Source organism: Plectropomus leopardus, chromosome 19 (genome assembly GCF_026936395.1).
Source record: "Plectropomus leopardus strain MGB_pleo_1.0 chromosome 19, ASM2693639v1, whole genome shotgun sequence".
Taxonomy (NCBI): Eukaryota; Metazoa; Chordata; class Actinopteri; order Perciformes; family Serranidae; genus Plectropomus; species Plectropomus leopardus.
Genome location: NC_142194.1, coordinates 25,284,279 through 25,305,686, shown reverse-complemented (window position 1 = coordinate 25,305,686; position 21,408 = coordinate 25,284,279). Strand labels below are relative to the sequence as shown.

Sequence of the window (21,408 nt, the reverse complement as noted above, 5' to 3'; positions counted from 1 at the left end):
TGCCAAATCACGCCATAGCAAACAATGCTGCAAAAACGGACAAAAACAGCAAAATAATGCATGTTGAAAACATGACCGAAAAGGCAAGGCTATAGTATGGCAAAAATCTCAAAATATGACACGTCCCAATAACAGCTGAAAACACCTCAAAACAGCATAAAATAGCCTGCCAAATCACGCCATAGCATAGAATGCTGCAAAAACGGCCAAAAACAGCAAAATAATGGATGTTGACAAAATGACCGAAACGGCAAGGCTATAGTATGGCAAAAATCTCAAAATATGACACGTCCCAAAAACAGCTGAAAACACCTCAAAACAGCATAAAATAGCCTGCCAAATCACGCCATAGCAAAGAGCATGGCAAAAACAGCCAAAAACAGCAAAATAATGCATGTTGAAAAAATGATCGAAAAGGCAAGGCTATAGTATGGCAAAAATCTCAAAATATGACACGTCCCAAAAACAGCTGAAAACACCTCAAAACAGCATAAAATAGCCTGCCAAATCACGCCATAGCAAAGAGTGCTGCAAAACGGACAAAACAGCAAAATAATGCACGTTGAAAACATGACCGAAAAGGCAAGGCTATAGTATGGCAAAAATCTCAAAATATGACACGTCCCAACAACAGCTGAAAACACCTCAAAACAGCATAAAATAGCCTGCCAAATCACGCCATAGCATAGAATGCTGCAAAAACGGCCAAAAACAGCAAAATAATGGATGTTGACAAAATGACCGAAACGGCAAGGCTATAGTATGGCAAAATTGTCAAAATATGACACGTCCCAAAAACAGCTGAAAACACCTCAAAACAGCATAAAATAGCCTGCCAAATCACGCCATAGCAAAGAGCATGGCAAAAACAGCCAAAAACAGCAAAATAATGCATGTTGAAAACATGACCGAAAAGGCAAGGCTATAGTATGGCAAAAATCTCAAAATAAGACACATCCCAAAAACAGCTGAAAACACCTCAAAACAGCATAAAATAGCCTGCCAAATCACGCCATAGCAAAGAGCATGGCAAAAACAGCCAAAAACAGCAAAATAATGCATGTTGAAAACATGACCGAAAAGGCAAGGCTATAGTATGGCAAAAATCTCAAAATATGACACGTCCCAAAAACAGCTGAAAACACCTCAAAACAGCATAAAATAGCCTGCCAAATCACGCCATAGCATAGAATGCTGCAAAAACGGGCAAAAACAGCAAAATAATGGATGTTGACAAAATGACCGAAACGGCAAGGCTATAGTATGGCAAAATTGTCAAAATATGACATGTCCCAAAAACAGCTGAAAACACCTCAAAACAGCATAAAATAACCTGCCAAATCACGCCATAGCAAAGAGCATGGCAAAACAGCCAAAAACAGCAAAATAATGCATGTTGAAAAAATGATCGAAAAGGCAAGGCTATAGTATGGCAAAAATCTCAAAATATGACACGTCCCCAAAACAGCTGAAAACACCTCAAAACAGCATAAATTAGCGTGCCAAATCACACCATAGCAAAGAACATGGTTAAAACAGCCAAAAACAGCAAAATAATGCATGTTGAAAAAATGAACGAAAAGGCAAGGCTATAGTATGGCAAAAATCTCAAAATATGACACGTCCCAATAACAGCTGAAAACACCTCAAAACAGCATAAAATAGCCTGCCAAATCACGCCATAGCAAACAATGCTGCAAAAACGGACAAAAACAGCAAAATAATGCATGTTGAAAACATGACCGAAAAGGCAAGGCTATAGTATGGCAAAAATCTCAAAATATGACACGTCCCAATAACAGCTGAAAACACCTCAAAACAGCATAAAATAGCCTGCCAAATCACGCCATAGCATAGAATGCTGCAAAAACGGCCAAAAACAGCAAAATAATGGATGTTGACAAAATGACCAAACGGCAGGCTATAGTATGGCAAAATTGTCAAAATATGACACGTCCCAAAAACAGCTGAAAACACCTCAAAACAGCATAAAATAGCCTGCCAAATCACGCCATAGCAAAGAGCATGGCAAAAACAGCCAAAAACAGCAAAATAATGCATGTTGAAAACATGACCGAAAAGGCAAGGCTATAGTATGGCAAAAATCTCAAAATAAGACACATCCCAAAAACAGCTGAAAACACCTCAAAACAGCATAAAATAGCCTGCCAAATCACGCCATAGCATAGAATGCTGCAAAAACAGCCAAAAACAGCAAAATAATGGATGTTGACAAAATGACCGAAACGGCAAGGCTATAGTATGGCAAAATTGTCAAAATATGACACGTCCCAAAAACAGCTGAAAACACCTCAAAACAGCATAAAATAGCCTGCCAAATCACGCCATAGCAAAGAGCATGGCAAAAACAGCCAAAAACAGCAAAATAATGCATGTTGAAAAATGATCGAAAAGGCAAGGCTATAGTATGGCAAAATCTCAAAATATGACACGTCCCCAAAACAGCTGAAAACACCTCAAAACAGCATAAAATAGCGTGCCAAATCACACCATAGCAAAGAACATGGTTAAAACAGCCAAAAACAGCAAAATAATGCATGTTGAAAAAATGAACGAAAAGGCAAGGCTATAGTATGGCAAAAATCTCAAAATATGACACGTCCCAATAACAGCTGAAAACACCTCAAAACAGCATAAAATAGCCTGCCAAATCACGCCATAGCAAACAATACTGCAAAAACGCACAAAAACAGCAAAATAATGCATGTTGAAAACATGACCGAAAAGGCAAGGCTATAGTATGGCAAAAATCTCAAAATATGACACGTCCCAAAAACAGCTGAAAACACCTCAAAACAGCATAAAATAGCCTGCCAAATCACGCCATAGCAAAGAGCATGGCAAAAACAGCCAAAAACAGCAAAATAATGCATGTTGAAAAAATGATCGAAAAGGCAAGGCTATAGTATGGCAAAAATCTCAAAATATGACACGTCCCAAAAACAGCTGAAAACACCTCAAAACAGCATAAAATAGCCTGCCAAATCACGCCATAGCAAAGAGCATGGCAAAAACAGCCAAAAACAGCAAAATAATGCATGTTGAAAACATGACCGAAAAGGCAAGGCTATAGTATGGCAAAAATCTCAAAATAAGACACGTCCCAAAAACAGCTGAAAACACCTCAAAACAGCATAAAATAACCTGCCAAATCACGCCATAGCAAAGAGCATGGCAAAAACAGACAAAAACAGCAAAATAATGCATGTTGAAAACATGACCGAAAAGGCAAGGCTATAGTATGGCAAAAATCTCAAAATATGACACGTCTCAAAATCAGCTGAAAACACCTCAAAACAGCATAAAATAGCCTGCCAAATCACGCCATAGCATAGAATGCTGCAAAAACGGCCAAAAACAGCAAAATAATGGATGTTGACAAAATGACCGAAACGGCAAGGCTATAGTATGGCAAAAATCTCAAAATATGACACGTCCCAAAAACAGCTGAAAACACCTCAAAACAGCATAAAATAGCCTGCCAAATCACGCCATAGCAAAGAGCATGGCAAAAACAGCCAAAAACAGCAAAATAATGCATGTTGAAAAAATGACCGAAAAGGCAAGGCTATAGTATGGCAAAAATCTCAAAATATGACACGTCCCCAAAACAGCTGAAAACACCTCAAAACAGCATAAATTAGCGTGCCAAATCACACCATAGCAAAGAACATGGCTAAAACAGCCAAAAACAGCAAAATAATGCATGTTGAAAAAATGAACGAAAAGGCAAGGCTATAGTATGGCAAAAATCTCAAAATATGACACGTCCCAATAACAGCTGAAAACACCTCAAAACAGCATAAAATAGCCTGCCAAATCACGCCATAGCAAAGAACATGGCAAAAACAGCCAAAACAGCAAAATAATGCATGTTGAAAACATGACCGAAAAGGCAAGGCTATAGTATGGCAAAATTGTCAAAATATGACACGTCCCAAAAACAGCTGAAAACACCTCAAAACAGCATAAAATAGCCTGCCAAATCACGCCATAGCATAGAATGCTGCAAAAACGGCCAAAAACAGCAAAATAATGCATGTTGAAAACATGACCGAAAAGGCAAGGCTATAGTATGGCAAAAATCTCAAAATAAGACACATCCCAAAAACAGCTGAAAACTCCTCAAAACAGCATAAAATAGCCTGCCAAATCACGCCATAGCAAAGAGCATGGCAAAAACAGCCAAAAACAGCAAAAGAATGCATGTTGAAAAAATGAGCAAAAAGGCAAGGCTATAGTATGGCAAAAATCTCAAAATATGACACGTCCCAATAACAGCTGAAAACACCTCAAAACAGCATAAAATAGCCTGCCAAATCACGCCATAGCATAGAATGCTGCAAAAACGGGCAAAAACAGCAAAATAATGGATGTTGAAAACATGACCGAAAAGGCAAGGCTATAGTATGGCAAAAATCTCAAAATATGACACGTCCCAAAATCAGCTGAAAACACCTCAAAACAGCATAAAATAGCCTGCCAAATCACGCCATAGCAAACAATGCTGCAAAACGGACAAAACAGCAAAATAATGCATGTTGAAAAAATGACCGAAAAGGCAAGGCTATAGTATGGCAAAAATCTCAAAATATGACACGTCCCAAAAACAGCTGAAAACACCTCAAAACAGCATAAAATAGCCTGCCAAATCACGCCATAGCATAGAATGCTGCAAAAACGGGCAAAAACAGCAAAATAATGGATGTTGACAAAATGACCGAAACGGCAAGGCTATAGTATGGCAAAAATCTCAAAATAAGACACGTCCCAAAAACAGCTGAAAACACCTCAAAACAGCATAAAATAACCTGCCAAATCACGCCATAGCAAAGAGCATGGCAAAAACAGCCAAAAACAGCAAAATAATGCATGTTGAAAACATGACCGAAAAGGCAAGGCTATAGTATGGCAAAAATCTCAAAATAAGACACATACACAAAACAGCTGAAAACACCTCAAAACAGCATAAAATAGCCTGCCAAATCACGCCATAGCAAAGAGCATGGCAAAAACAGCCAAAAACAGCAAAATAATGCATGTTGAAAAAATGATCAAAAAGGCAAGGCTATAGTATGGCAAAGTAAGTCAAAAATGGCGTGTCCCAAAAACAGCTGAAAACACCTCAAAACAGCATAAAATAGCATGCCGAGTCACGCCATAGCAAAGAGCATGGCAAAACAGCCAAAACAGCAAAATAATGCATGTTGAAAACATGACCGAAAAGGCAAGGCTATAGTATGGCAAAAATCTCAAAATAAGACACATCCCAAAAACAGCTGAAAACACCTCAAAACAGCATAAAATAGCCTGCCAAATCACGCCATAGCAAAGAGCATGGCAAAAACAGCCAAAAACAGCAAAATAATGCATGTTGAAAACATGACCGAAAAGGCAAGGCTATAGTATGGCAAAAATCTCAAAATATGACACGTCCCAAAATCAGCTGAAAACACCTCAAAACAGCATAAAATAGCCTGCCAAATCACGCCATAGCATAGATTGCTGCAAAAACGGGCAAAAACAGCAAAATAATGCATGTTGAAAACATGACCGAAAAGGCAAGGCTATAGTATGGCAAAAATCTCAAAATATGACACGTCCCAAAAACAGCTGAAAACACCTCAAAACAGCATAAAATAGCCTGCCAAATCACGCCATAGCAAAGAACATGGCAAAAACAGCCAAAAACAGCAAAATAATGCATGTTGAAAAAATGACCAAAAAGTCAAGGCTATAGTATGGCTAAAATCTCAAAATATGACACGTCCCAAAAACAGCTGAAAACACCTCAAAACAGCATAAATTAGCGTGCCAAATCACACCATAGCAAAGAACATGGTTAAAACAGCCAAAAACAGCAAAATAATGCATGTTGAAAAAATGAACGAAAAGGCAAGGCTATAGTATGGCAAAAATCTCAAAATATGACACGTCCCAATAACAGCTGAAAACACCTCAAAACAGCATAAAATAGCCTGCCAAATCACGCCATAGCAAAGAACATGGCAAAAACAGCCAAAACAGCAAAATAATGCATGTTGAAAACATGACCGAAAAGGCAAGGCTATAGTATGGCAAAAATCTCAAAATATGACACGTCCCAAAAACAGCTGAAAACACCTCAAAACAGCATAAAATAGCCTGCCAAATCACGCCATAGCATAGATTGCTGCAAAAACGGGCAAAAACAGCAAAATAATGCATGTTGAAAAAATGACCAAAAAGTCAAGGCTATAGTATGGCAAAAATCTCAAAATATGACATGTCCCAAAATCAGCTGAAAACACCTCAAAACAGCATAAAATAGCCTGCCAAATCACGCCATAGCATAGAATGCTGCAAAAACGGGCAAAAACAGCAAAATAATGCATGTTGAAAACATGACCAAAAAGGCAAGGCTATAGTATGGCAAAAAATAATATGTCTCTAAAACAGCTGAAAAAATCTCAAAACAGCATAAAATACTGTGCCAAGACACGCCATAGCACACAATGTTGCGAAAACGGCCAAAAAACCCATAATAACGCATGTTGAAAAAATGACCGAAAAGCCAAGGCTATAGTATGGCAAAAAATGTCAAAAATGACATGTCCCAAAAACAGCTGAAAAAACCTCAAAACAGCATAAAATAGTGTGCCCAGACACGCCATAGCATAGAATGTTGCAAAAACGGCCAAAAACACCAAAATGATGCATGTTGAAAAAATGACCGAAAAGGCAAGGCTATAGTATGGCAAAAAATGTCAAAAATTACATGTCCCAAAAACAGCTGAAAAACCTCAAAACAGCATAAAATATTGTGCCAAGACACACCATAGCATAGAGTGTTGCAAAAATGGCCAAAACCACCAAAATAATGCATGTTGAAAAAATGACCAAAAAGGCAAGGCTATAGTATGTCAAAAAAAGTCAAAAATGGCATGTCCCAAAAAAAGCTGAAAAACCTCTAAACAGCATAAAATAGTGTGCCAAGACACGCCATAGCATAGAATGTTGCAAAAAAAGTCAAAAAACACATAATAACGCATGTTGAAAAAATGACCAAAAAGGCAAGGCTATAGTATGTCAAAAAAAGTCAAAAATGGCATGTCCCAAAAAAAGCTGAAAACACCTCAACACAGCATAAAATAGTGTGCCAAGACACGTCATAGCATAGAATGTTAAAAAAAACCAACAACACCAAAATAACGCATGTTGAAAAAATGACCGAAAAGCAAGGCTATAGTATGGTAAAAATGTCAAAAATGACAAAATACCGTAATATACCATGGTAAAACAATCACAGAAAATCTCACAGTATAGTATGTTGTCCAAAAATTTATAAAAACGTCATCCTACAGTCTATCATTGAAATAAAATCATTCAATCATCACATCACATGTTGTCTAAAAATCATAGAAAATGTTATGTTATGTCCAGCTCATTGAAGAGCATACCAAAGAGGGAGAACCAGACAGTAAGCATTTAAATTGAAACTATTTTTAATTAAAGGAAACACAATAAAAACAAACTAAGACTACTAACCAAAGGTCAGTAGTCAGTGGTGAGGTGTGTGTGTTGAATGCATGAAGTGTGTGATACCAACTTAAATCATAATGTAACAAAGGGCTGAACAAACAAATCAAATAAAATCATGTTGGGTGCCTGAGAGGCACGAGCCTTCCACAAGAGAGAGAGAGAGAGCCATCTTGGAACTGGCAGGCTTACAGAGACTGGTGGCAGGTGAGGTGAATCCCATACGAGGTGGGTGCAGCCAATCCGATATGAGATCCTGAAAGATGGAGCACACACAAGTGAAAAAGAAACTGGTTAGTGTCCAAGGGGCATCACAGTATATCACACATCACATATCACAGTATGTCCAAAAAATCCAAAAAATGTCATAGTGTAGTATGTTGTCCAAAAAGTGATGCAAACCTGATAGTGCAATATGTCGTTCAGGAAATCATAATACGTCATACTACAGTATGTTGTCCCAATATTATTAAAAACAACATAGTATAGTATGTCGTTCAAAATTGAGAAAAACGAAGTTTAGCATGTTCAAAAATTGAGAAAAAAGTAGTTTAGTATGTTGTCAAAAAAATGATTAAAACATAGTATGTCGTTCACAAAATAATAAAAACCTTAAAGTACAGTTTGTTGTCCAAAAGTTGATCAAAACGTCATATTTCAGTATGTAATCCAAAAATTGACAAGATGATAATAGTATGGTATGTTGTCCACAAATTGATAAAAATGACATAGTACATTTTGTAATTAAAAAACTCATAAAACCAGCTGTTTTATTTTGTTTTGGTTATCAACAAGTTTGCTAAATAATGCTCAGCTTTTTTGTTCCAGTGATGTGTTGTTCTTGAAGTGTTGTGTATCAGAAGCAGAGAGATTTTACCTGTGCCTTACCTTGTTTTTCTCCGATTAGGTTATTAAAGCTCTTGCATGATTCATCAGTTGTTGTTATTGTGTCTATGAAATGTTACTGGCGGTATGAACTGCGTTCAGTGGTATTAGTAGAGTCTTTTTCACTGTACCCTGTTATTGACCACATGCTGCCGCACACTGTATGCATGTACATGTGATGTTTCAGTAGTGGTGCGCACCGAAAAATGGGGCTCCCCCGAAAACCAATGTGTAATGCGAACCCTGTCAGCTGTATTCACATTGACTAGGCGATATCGCCGTTGAGCTTTCAAAATATTTACATTCCCTCTACCCAACTGCCCCACTGTGACTGGAGTCTATAAAGCTCTTTAAAACAAGAAAAAGAAACAATGCTTGTCCCTGCAGGGGGTCAGGTCAGGCGTGTCAGCCTGCAGGGCCTACAGTGCACTGGGGAAAACCCTGATCATAGTATGGTATGTCGTCAAAAATTGATCAAAAACATCATAGTATAGTATGTAATCCAAAAAAACTAAAAAATTGTCATAGCAGACTGTCGTTCTAAACATCATGAAAAAATCATAGCATATCATTTTGTTTAAATTAGTATGAAAAAGTCATACTTAAGTTTGTCCTGCAAAAAAACACACAAAAAAAGTCATACTGCACTATTTCGTTCACAACTGCATAAAAACTCATGCTATACTATTTGGTCCAAATTAGCAAAAAACAAAACAAAAAAGGTTACAGTTTAGTATGTGGTTCAATATGAGATGAACAAGCCTACCTTTTTTGGGCGCCGAGGTGGTGTGGTGGTTAGCACTGATGCTTCATAGCAAAAGGGTCCGCGATCTGAATCCAGGTTGGGGCGAGGTTCGGACCTTGAGTTTGCATGTTCTCCCATGTCAGCGTGGGTTCTCTCCAGGTTCTCCGGCTACCTGCCAAAGACATGCAGGTTAGGTTACTTAAATACTCTAAATTGCAGGCAAATTGTAGGTGTGAATGTTAGCGTGAATCGTTGTCTGTCTATATGTGGCAGCCCTGCCATCTGGTGACCTGTCCAGGCGTGTACCCCACCTCTCACCCAATGCAAGCTGGGATAGGCTCCAAGTCCCCCCGCGACCCCTACGGGGACAAGCGGTTACGGACAATAAATGAATGAATGAAGTCTAACTTTTGTTTGTTGTCAAACATGGCATCTAAGTCATAGTATAGTCGGTTGTACAAAATATCATTAAGAAATCCGAGTATATCGTCTAAAATAGCAAAAAAAAAGTCATGTAGTTTTTCATTAAAAAAAACATTAAAAAAAATTAACATTACAAAATGTAGTCCAAATTAGCATTCAAAAGTCCTAGTTTAGCATGTCTTCATGGCATTAAAAAAGTCATAGAATAGTATGTCAACCAAAATAGCATAAAAAAGTCAATGTACAGTATGTCATCCAAAATAGTATGAAAAAAATCATAATATATTATGTTGGCCAAAGTAGCGTAAATGATTTAAAGTATAGTATGTCCTCAAAAATACCAGAATAAAGCTTTACGCTCAAAATAGTATCAAAAAGCATTATTTGAGTATGTCATCCAAAATAGCATTGAAAAGTCCTACTATAGTATGCTGTCCAAAATTGGATAAAAGGGCATACCATGGTATGTTGTCCTAAATAGCATAAAAAAGTCTTAGTATGTTGTCCAAAATAACAAAAAAAGCAATACTGTAGTACACCGTCCACAATAGCATAAAAAAGTCATTTAGTATGTAACTAAAACATTTTTTCTTTAAGTCATAGTATAGTACATTATCAAAATGATAAATAAAAAAAACAACAACAATTAAATACTTGAGAATCTCCAGGTGAAAAATGTCCCCTCTGTTTATTGGCCACCAGAGCGTTGGACACAGTCTCACTGATCATTGTCTTCCTTGAAATCAAGAGCAGATTCTGAGCGAGGCTGAGGTAAGTTATACAGTAACTGCTGCACAAACACTGACTGGATTCATTTCTTGTGAAAGGAGTATTTATACTATACTACTTTTTATGTTGGTATTGGGTAAAACTCTTTGCTCACACGTTTCTTGATTCCAAACAGGATGGGATCTGAGAATCAAATTGGCGTGAATTTTTTATTCAGTTTAACTCAATAGTCCGCATGACCTTTTTTACTCCTCAGCCAGTGTTTCACGTCACCCGTCCGTCTTCTCTTGAGTCCTCCTCCAATCCTCCAACACTGTCCAGGCAACATACAGACAGATCTGGGTCATGGTGAACCTGAGGCCAGCGGCTCCCATTACTTTAGCTCCAGAGTCAAGACCTCAAGGCCTTGAATGAGATTCAAACATCAAACTTTGGCTGAGGCACTAACTATCAGCATCAGCAGAGCTTCTCCTAACCAACCCTTCCCCACAGCAGTTCACATTAAATGATGAGTTTTGGAGCCACTCATGGGTCAATAACACACTTTTCCAACTCTGGGCAAGTGATGGCAATAGTGGCTCAAAATGCTGATTTGAGTTGGGTTTGTTTATGTGGGTCATAGTTGTGGAAAGCATTTGCTCTGAGCTGTAGACACTCTATTAGTGATGGATTTAAACATCCACAATTTAAAACACTTTACTGCCTCAAAGCCAGTGTTAGAGGTTATTTATGAAAAGTAGTACACAGCTACTATATCTACTTTCTCCTCTTAGCAGAGTCAAGCATAGCTGTTTCATTTGCACTAATCACATCACAGTTACTGATCCAACAAATGCAGTAGATTATAATAGCATTTACATTTTTACAGCTTCATTAACTTTTTAATTTGTGTGATTTCCTTCACAGGAATTCCTGGGTGCCTGTCACTATGGAAATACCAGAATTGGCTATAATGCATAAATAGAAAATAGTTAAAGCTGCATGAATAGATTTCCTGGCCTCTTGGGGGGCAGAAGAACTCCGCAACCAGCTGAACAACACATTACTATTATCATTATTTATCTTTTTATTTATTATTATTATTATTATTATTATTATTATTATTATTATTATGGCAAAAGTAGCAGACACAGAACACTGAGTAGCAATCATGTTTCTAGCTACCTTACGAACATAAGTCCACATTTATTCTCTTTTTAGCTCTGTTTTGGTCTCCACCAGCTCCTGTGAAAAAAACAGACGGCTCGTCAGCTGCTTGACGTTTAAATTTCTTCACTAGCTAATTGCTAATATTACCTGTAAGGCATTGTGTGGTGCTGGACAGGTAGGATACAGTGGGCATATCAGAACTTTCTCTTTAAATAAAGCTGCCTGCTGCTGAAAAAGCTGTTAAGAGTGTTTGTTAAGGGTAGAATTTTTATGCTGGAAAGAAAAAAAAGAGGCTAAGTTAGGCTAAAAATTGAGAGGGAATGGCAGAATCAGATTATAATTTAGTCGTGGTTGTTCACTTTGAGTGGTGCTATTTGGGGATACTCAACATGTTTTGCTTGGGGGCCACTTTTGCAAAATGATAGAAGGCCAGGGGCCTGTCGCAGCAGCCCCATATATGTTTCTAGAACTGAAAAACCTAAGAATTTTAGGACATTTCTTGGATTTTAGGCAATGCTAGGATTTTCAGACTTTTTTTAGGATTTAAGGACATTTCTAGGATTTTAGGAACGTTCAGAACGTTATCTGGATTTTGGGGCATTAGGGGCTTAGTTAGGACCTCTGTCGCGGCATGCAGAGGGATCCTCTACTGTCACTTTTTTTGATTAACAAACTCTTTTTTGATGCTTCCTTATGCACTCTGATACCTTATGTATAATAAAAACACAAAAACAACTCCCTGTGTGAATGACTTTATTTTTATTGTAAATCAGTTAGGGCCCGCGGGCTGTAAGTTGAGTATCCACTCTACATGACTAAGTCATTTGATGTATTACTAATATAAAAAATATAGATTGTAGCGGCTTGAATTGACGGAGGCATTTGATATAATCAGAGGCAGCTAATTTTCTAATTCTCATTAAGTATGGAGCTGACTAATGTGTGTGAATGTGGTTAAAAAAAAAAAAAAAGGATTGTATAAAAAGGAATGGGAACTCTTTTTTATCATTTCATGATTCAGGAACATAAATTACTAACAGCTTAGCCTGAAGCTGAAAGTAATACATCATGCAACGGTGAGGGAAAACTTGAAATCACTCCCCTAACATGCTCAGCAGTATAGTGCACATGGGACGCAGCACACATTCATAAGAGGCTTACAGTCAGGAGCTCTCTGCAAAGTGGAGCCTCAGTAATGCTTAATATAAGGTGATTGGCCCAGTAATTGCCGATCAGTTAAGTAAGGCATCAGTGTGACTCAGCAGGCAAACATACAACTGAACAATCCAAATGAATTGTCTGAACTTCATATGAATAATGTAGCATCCTATCTTCAGCTTATTTATTTTAAAGAATTAGATCTGTGCTCATTCTCAGCTTCCTTCAGCCAACTAATAAACACAGTTGTGCATTGGAGTATCTACTAAATATAATACCATTTTCTTTGTGTTACAGCAAACATTCATACAACCATTTAGATATCTTTACCCATCAACATACGCAGAAGATTTAGTTTGCACGTTGAGTGCAGGAGAATCTGTTCCTGTTACAATTATTCTGATCTCACAGAGCTTACAAAGTACCTACACGGTTCATGTCATGTCATGGAGGTATCAAAACAAAGCAACCAAGCCATTGTCACATGTATGCAGACGGGTGTGATTTAAAAAAGGTACAGGGGAAAATGCAACACGCTCTACATGGCTATTGTTCTCATCTCAGCTGACAACTGACCCCACCCCCTTTTTGCTACTGTTGTTACACTTGTCAAGTTTTGAGTTCTCACATTACCCATAATACAGTTTACATATGATTACAGTGTCAGATTGAACAATCGATTGTTTGTAGTCATTTTTTAACTCCTTTGAAACCTGGAGCACTTTCCTAGTACTGCTTTCATACACCTTTCACAAGTATTTGAACCCTGAACACATTGGTTAGATTTCTTTAAAATAATGGGAAATGGCATTACGCAAATAAGTAAGAAATGTTCCATAAATTGCAAGAAATTAGCAGATTTAGAAAATTATTTCTTAAAAGAGGTAGGGAAAATGTTAAGGGAAAAAAGAAGAAAGCGAGGGAAAAACTATTCATAGTTATCATAATTAAATATATAAAGTCTTGCTGGCCTTGTTTTATAACTTAATTTTTCTTAATGGATTTTCAGGTAATGTTTTTGTATGAATGCTGTATTTACAGCTATGATTAGCACTGGTAATGCTAATGCTATGCTTATTTTTACTGGCAAAAACAAATGTGAGAAGTTTGTCTAGAGGGCTTTTTTGGCAGAACTCTATTCATTTCTACACAAACCACGTTTGTTTTTTTTTTCCTAACCTTAACCAAGACGTCCTTTTTTGGCACAAAGCTCTCAAGGCAAACTTCTCCAGCAGTTAAAACCCCCAAAACAGGCTTAAAACCCTTAAAACTAAATTTAGGCCCATACCACAAAAACTGAACATCCAACTCTTCACAGGGGTCTTTTAGAAGAGCCAAAAACTGATCAATAGATTTCAAGAAAACCAACGATACACTTAACTGATACAACAAACTGAAAACACAATGTAGCAACAGCAATGCCTCCAGTCTGTGAATCTGGGTTATGCCATGGTTAAGTTACATAATCAACATTGTTGCCGTGTTAGTGACTTGTCAACGGATGGCACCCACCTGTCACTCAAAGCTCCCACGCTCTTAATTATGCAGAACTAAAAGCCTTAATAACGTTTAAACAGGTGAGTTATATAAAATTTCAGCCCTGTATCGTTATTATAAACAGAGACCAAAACCGTTTTTTGTACCAGGCTGTAAACATGTTTATTTCTGCTGTAAAGTTGGTCATGTCAACACGTCGTCTATGGGGACCAACTCACTTTTGGGGCCAGCCTCAAGTGGCCATTAGAGGAACTGCAGGTTCTGGCACTTTTCCATCTTTCAGCTCCAGAGGTTGCTGCTTGCCCGATACTCAACACTTGGATGTAAAGAAAATCAAACTTGACTGCCCTGCTGTGCCCATAATAGCTTAGCAACCAGTATATTTACCCGATGTTAGAATACAGTACAAGGTGGATTTATTAGTCATTTTTTTTTAAACTGTTTAAAAAGTGAATTAAAAATTTCTCCTTAAACCCTTTAAAACCTGGCTGGACACCAGTTTTCTCGCCATGCCTTCAGATGCCTTTCACAAGCTATTTAAGGCTTTTAAATTTGAGTAAATTGGTTTAATTTCTTTAAAAACACAGAGAAAAATGTAATGACCAACTTGGCCAGGAATGTAAGAAATTCATCGAAGCTGATGAAGAAAATGACCTGAAAATTTGTTTTAAAAAGGGGGTGTCAATTATTAAAACATACCAAATGACTATGGAAAAATGTCTAGCAAATGGGTTTATAATATTTATATGTGTAAAATTATGTTACAGAAATGTTTTTTTTTTTTAACTTTTTTTAAATTTTCTGAACTTTATTAAGGTTATTTTCTTGTTTTTTCTTTTTCTTTTTTTGCTTAATTACGGTAATTTTCTCGCAAATTTTTAATAGCTTCTTGTTTTTTGGCAACGTTGTTGTTAAGTTGCTCACTGCCTTCCATGTTTTTAAAAGAAATGAAATTAATTTGCCCACATTTTTAAAGGGTTACTTCTGATACATATTGTGGAGTCGAAGGAGGAGTTGATGAATCAAATAAGTCGAATTATTATTTTGTGACTAAAACTGTTAGTTGAACTGTTAGTTGTGAGTTGAATTTCTCAAAGTCGAACTTGAACACTTTGATAATGCGCTTGGCGGTTGACTTACCCTCTCTTGCATACGCCTCAACTGGACCAGAACTGGCCTCGGCATTCTGAGCATGCTCCACAGTCCCCACGCCAGGCTTTGACACGAACATCACACAGCATAAATTCCGAGAAGAAAGCTGAAAAAAATCAAAAGAAGAAGGACAGAAAACAAAATAAGACGAAGGTATCCACAAAAAAAGCAGTACAGTACTTGAGGAATGCACAGCTCCAAAAAATGATCTATGTTTTCACCGTAAGACATGCAACCCGTTTGCTTCTGCTAACTTCTTTGCTAGGTGACATGATAGGTCAACTGGGAGAGGTTCAATAGCAACTAGCTGAAAGGGGGCATATCGCCACCAACGCGGCAGTGTCGGACATACTTCTGTCAATAATTCAGTTTTCCCCCGGTGCTTGAATACTGGGACAAGGATAGTGTCAGTAAGTCCAATTAAATAGCCTTATTGAACGATAACTATGGCTCGACTGTGCATCAACTGTGCATGTAAACGTATCCAATGATTGGACAATTGCTGGTCAGGGGAGGGGTCCAGCAGTTTGTCAAGTGCTTAAGTGTTACTGAAATCTATAGATCCACTCAACGACTGATCAAATATCTACCACAATATACTCTGACCCACTTAATAAGATTCAACAAGGGCACAGGAAGTTGAAGCAGTTGGTAGGAGGATGGAGGGAAAACGGCCGGACAGGAAGGCCAGGAACATACACACACACACACACACACACACAGTATTTGTACAGTGTTTGGCTTGGAGGAGTGTGTCTCCAGGCTCTGCAGGACTGAGGTAAGAAGACAGCTTGTTTTCTTCCCAACTTCCAACACAGTAGTTCTCCCTGCAGGCCGACGCCACACCTCAGAGCAAAAGCAATCCCACATCATCCTTAGACAGGCTTTAAGGCACCAAATACCAAACAAAGAAGGAAGAAGACTGTGGATTTGACTTTTTCACCCTGAACCACAACTTCTCCAAAGGCAGGCGTAATGAAGGGCATCCGTTGCGGGTCGCTGCGCTGCCTCCGACCAGTCCGCTGTGCATATCTGTGACAGCGCACGGCGCCGTAGGATGGGTCAGAGAAGAGCTCAATGCGATGACTGCATCCAGGGTTCATACAGTGGATACATGAGTGACTGTGCTGAACTCTAGTGCAGCCTGAGGACCGGCAGTGTTCAGTACATCTATCGCCGTACTTCGACGGCTTCCTCGTGAGGAAGCTGCATGTGATGTGATGCTACTGTCTGTGATAGGTTTATAGAGAAAAATAGAGGCATGATTGTGCTTGCCCTCTGTGTGTGTGTGTGTGTGTGTGTGTGTGTGTGTGTGTGTGTGTGTGTGTGTGTGTGTGTGTGTGTTACATAACTCAGAGCAAAAAAATTCTCCCTGAGGATTAGACTCAATAGAATGATATTCACGGTTTAATGTGGCTGAAAATGAAAGCTACAAGAGCGGGAGAGGCTCATTTTTGCTAATCAAAGGGACTTGGGCAGATGTAATATTTTGTGCTTCATGGTCATGTGGTGCATCATTAGATTACATTTGGTCACACTGCGGATGATGACTCAGGGGGAGCGCCACAATAGCACTTTGTGGCGTTGACAGGTTGAGTGCAGCCCTTGTGCGTTCAAGTGTGCGCACCCGTGCGTGGATGAAAGTTTGAGTGTGGAGCAGAGCGAGAGCACAAGGACGGTGTGTGGGAGAGGCGGAACGGATGTGTGTGTGTGTGTCCGCGGGCTGTGTGAGACCCCATTGAGTCCAGCGCATTTGGGAGGGCGGGGTGACTCATCTCACCCTCGGGCTCTGCTTCTCAAAATACTTCTCTTTGCCTTTCTCACCTTTTTTTCCCTGTCTGTTCATCTCATCAGCTTCACATGACATTAACACAGAGACTGAAATCATCTTTCCACCTCGAAATGTTAAGTATGCATCTTTTTTCTTTTTGAAGGAAGGAAGAAGACGGGGGCGAGGGCTGAGGATGATGGAGAGTAAGAGAGACGGGCAGACGGGCTGACAGACAAGCAGCAGCGAGGGCAGAGAATTGAGCAAATGCTAAGGCTCATTCATCCTGACAGTGTTCATGGCACCAGTCAGGGGATCAGAAGACAGAAGGAGGACAGATTCCAACACTGACACACAGACAGTGTGCACTTGCTGACCGGCATCACCTCCTCTGTGCAGGCAGCAGGGCACTTGTGCCTGCTGGTCATCTTACACTTCTTATCTGAAGTGAGGATGAGACTGAAATGCTTTGTCTTTAGCCCTTACATCATCTTAGGGATCAAAAATGACCCACCACTATGTTTAACAGCATATAAAACTCCCCAAATTATCCGTTTTCAATTTCAAATTTGATGACTTTTCCTTTTTCGGCAGCGCATGCAGATGCAGCAGCCAGTAGCTCCTCAAATTTATGCTATTTTTTGCTTTATTTTCCTATTTTTTTTTTCAACTTCATGACCCCTTCTGCTGAAACACAACTTTCCTACAATAGAGAAACGCTTATCCACACTGAAAAAAGTTGTGTAGGTCTGGAACTGAATGCAGCAGACTGCGAGAGGATTTTCATCATTGGCATACACCGAGCTGCCAGTCAGACCAGAGGGGAGAAACGAAACTGAAAGTGCTGGACGAAGAGAGGGAGGAGAGCCAGCATCAGGATTTTTAAGAAAAAATAATAAATAAAGCTACCTTTTGCCTTCTAGAATGACCCCAACATAAGAAACATGAAACAGTGCCTTTGTTCATACACATATGCACACACACACACACACACACAAATACATCTGCAAAGTCCATGCACACAAACTTGCATACTGTCCACATTGTACAGTATAATACACTATGTTTCTAAAGATTGCTATTGTTTCCCTATAATAAAATGCATTCAAAACTACTTTTTACACATTTCTTACACATTTCTTTCTTTCTTGGGCTACACAAATTATATATCTTACTAAAAAATTATGTTTACACCTATGCAATACCCTTAGCAATAATAACAATTATAATAATAATAGTAATAATCATAAATCTATTCTGTAGTAAAGAAAACAATTATGACAGGTGTGTTGTAATAAAAATGAGTGGATTCCACTGACTGAATGCAGTCTTTCTGCTCTGTGATGAGGGAAAACCTAGATATTCACAAAGTTTGTGATGAATGGCAGGTTGTTTCTTAATGCAAAATAGATTTGGGGTTTAAAATTCAATCAAGCTGCTTTATTTTAGGGGTTTAGTTGAGGTGGGTCATTTTTGACCCACCTGAAGTGGTGTATTCATAAGATTGAGATAAGTCAAGGGCTAGTGGATAGCAGGGTGACTGACATTCAGAATGTGAAGACCTTATGCATTTTATAACGCACTTTGTTTTCTATTGCAGGTTGACAGCATACACACTGTGCTTAAATGTATACTGATTGGTACTCTTATTAGAATTGTGTCGGTGTGTATGCCCGTGCTTGATTGGCATCTCCTTAACTTTGATGACATCATTTTAAAATGTCAGCACAGCGTTCAACTTGAGCAGTCAGACAGAACCAAGCCTGTAATTACTGGGCTTTGTGGGATAAATGCCTCATTTGTTAAATTAAAAAATTACCAAGTGCCATTAACTCTGATTTAATTGTCTCTTGAATCACTTCTAATGGAATTAATGATATCTAATATCTTAATTCTTTTCTCGCAATACTTAAATGTACCTTTTCTAGCATATTATCTGATTTGTACACTTTCAGCAAATTGAAATCGCCATTTCAATTTGCAATGTAACCAGAGGTGGGAAGCATAAGTAAAAGTTCTATTACTTTACCAGTGTTTGCTGCTATGAAGGAAAATATTAGAAAATAAACAATAAAAGTTAACTATAAGGGTTTTGGACCAGATTCAGAAGTAGCGGGTATTGTATTGTTGTTCTGAATGCCCTGGAACCAGGATGAAGCCAGGTGGGTATGCTGTCGCGGGAAAAGTATGTGTGTGTGTGTACAGTTCAGTCCTACCACACTTGAAGAAGGGACGGAGTGTGTGAGTGTTAATTAGTTTGCAGCCCTCTTACAGCAGGCAGGTGGTTCGATATCTCTTTGGGCTAGGCTCACCATCCAGTACTGGAAACATCTCTCTCTGTAATCTCTGAAATCCTCTCAAGTCTCTGAATCTCCCAATGTGGGCTCCAAGATCTCCCTCCAACGTCTTGGCTCAGCTTAAGAGGTCTCCAACTCACCAAAAAACCTTGACCTATAAATAAAGTTAAAATAAAATTACCTTTATACTAATTTTATGAGCATTGCTGATCATAGGATAAAGCTCATGAAATAAATTCAGTGCTCCATTATTACTCACAAACTTCTATAGTACAACATAGGTAGTTCACTTCTATTTTGAAATTTAAATTCATCCACAATCAGTGAAAATAAGCAGTTTAGAGAGCTTATTCTTTCAGTAAAAACTCAATTGCAGTTCAGAAACAAAATAAAAACACAAATAAATAAACATAACTTTTAGTCACTAATTCACCTTTACTATATTTTTAAACTCATGAAGTGTAGAAATACTATGCACATTTCAAATACTGTTAAACCCCTTATGAACTGTGGAAATAGCACTAACAGTAGAAATCTACTAGTAACTTTCATATAGCCAGCTGAAGCATTTAACTCAAATGGTGCAATAAATACATCAAAACACAATACACAACAGTTTCCTCAACACACCATGATGACAAAACATGTCTGCTTGTCAGCAGGATCTCTTAAACCCCTTTCAGTTTCAGTTTTCAAGTCACTAACACTGTTAGCATAACCACTGACATTTTACACAGGAGCAGATACCACTGCAGCTAGCAGCATTTTGGGCCGCTATCAGTTTTAGCACAAGTCGACGGAGTTTAACATAGCGAAAATTAGCATCGCGGCTAACCGATCCATCTCCTAATTAGCTACAACCTAGTAATATGCTGACTCACCAGGGCGATGAATAGCAGGTTAGCAAGGAGAGCCTCAGGCCGCAGACCACTCACCGAAAGGGACGGCGTTCTCTCCTTTCTCATCCACACTGTCATTTTTCATTGTCAACTGTCAACATGAAACATGAACTAACACAGGAAAACATAACATAAACTTCAAGTGAGTTTTTCCAGTGTTTTTCTTTAGTTTTTTATCACTTCAATGTCAAGTTTCTGTCCTTATCAAGCGATTAGCTCAGACTACAATGCCCTTTCACCTTTACTAACGAGACCAATCAGTGGACAGCAGGGGGGCGGGCTGAAGCGTTTGATTGGCTACAATGAACGTAAACTCGATTTTATTGGCTTTTTATTATGTTTGTCAACAGGAACTTCATTTCTTATCTTTTTAACTGTTTGAAACATGAATCTATCATTCTAAAGATCATTATATTTATTTAAAGTGTATTTTAATCAAAAGTGTATTAATTTCAGGTGCAACTGTATGAAATGCTGCATATTATGATAAAGCGTTTATTCATTTTGAGTATTTCAGTTGCTCTGGGCTACATTAGATATTTTAGATAATTCAAAGGGGGTTGCTGTAAATTTAAGAACATCTCAAGGATACAAAATAAATTGCATCAAATAACAGTAAACATTAGCAACAGGTTCCCTTACCTCTAAATCAACAATCATTTCCATTTCTGCACCACAACCAGTTTGTACTCACTTCAAGTTCAACTTTTCCCCCCGTTCACCCTCCAAGCAAAATTTAACCATTCCCCTCAGCCTCTCTGTCCCAGTGTAACCAGTCCACTCAGCCTACCTGTTCCACTATAATCAGTCCACTTGGCCTCTCCGTCACACCGCTCTCCTCAAATTGAAAAGTTTTGACTTGAATGAAGCCCTGCAGTTACATCAGGGATTATTGTTACAAACAGCAAAAGTCCTCACACACCTCACAGGTAAAGTTGCTCAGGCAAGGCATAGGTCACCACCAGAGGATCCAACATGAGCATTTTAGCATTTAGCATATTAGCTTACTGTGCTGGCCAGGTGCTGCATTAAGTGAATTCAGTCTTTTTTTAATACTATGCCAAAGTAAAATAATACTAACCATAGTCGATTAGAAAAATATCCAAAAAGTAAAATTACGGATTTTTAAAAAATAGTTAAAAAGTACAAGCAAACAAAAAACAAAGT

At 38.3% G+C, this 21,408-nt stretch overlaps 1 long non-coding RNA gene across 2 annotated transcripts; it reads right to left on the bottom strand.

Moving 5' to 3' along the window:
* Nucleotides 1–7,366: 7,366 nt before the first annotated feature.
* LOC121958417 (uncharacterized) lies at nucleotides 7,367–20,940 on the bottom strand. 2 transcript variants are annotated; one of them, XR_006106847.2, is made up of 5 exons: nucleotides 20,224–20,940; nucleotides 19,358–19,496; nucleotides 15,266–15,383; nucleotides 9,191–9,341; nucleotides 7,367–7,795 (listed from the first exon to the last, which is right to left on the bottom strand). It is a non-coding gene; the product is annotated as an uncharacterized LOC121958417 (long non-coding RNA). The 2 variants fall into 2 exon arrangements; XR_006106848.2 differs by having other exon boundaries at nucleotides 20,278–20,939.
* Between the last annotated feature and the right edge of the window lie 468 nt (nucleotides 20,941–21,408).